Raw genomic sequence first — 285 nt, forward strand, 5'->3', positions numbered from 1 at the left:
GCGGTGCGGGATTAGGGGCCCCGGCAGGCCTCTGCCATCCCCCCGCGTCGGCCCGGCAAACGCAGGCCGGGGCTTTGCTGCTCGGAATGGGTGGGTGTTTTGGGAACGGGGGTTACCGCGATTGCAGCCTAAGCCTTCCTCTCCTAAGAAAAGCCGTCCTTCGGCTTTGCTCCCCCTGGAGCTGGCGGTCTGTCCGTCTCTGCGCCGGCCATGAGCACGTGTTAGCCCCGGCGTTGCTGGGGTGCCGGCCTGCTGTGACCTTGGGAAGCGGAGTTACGGCTTTGC

Source organism: Phaethon lepturus, unplaced genomic scaffold (assembly GCF_000687285.1).
Source record: "Phaethon lepturus isolate BGI_N335 unplaced genomic scaffold, ASM68728v1 scaffold10856, whole genome shotgun sequence".
In the NCBI taxonomy this organism is placed as follows: domain Eukaryota; kingdom Metazoa; phylum Chordata; class Aves; order Phaethontiformes; family Phaethontidae; genus Phaethon; species Phaethon lepturus.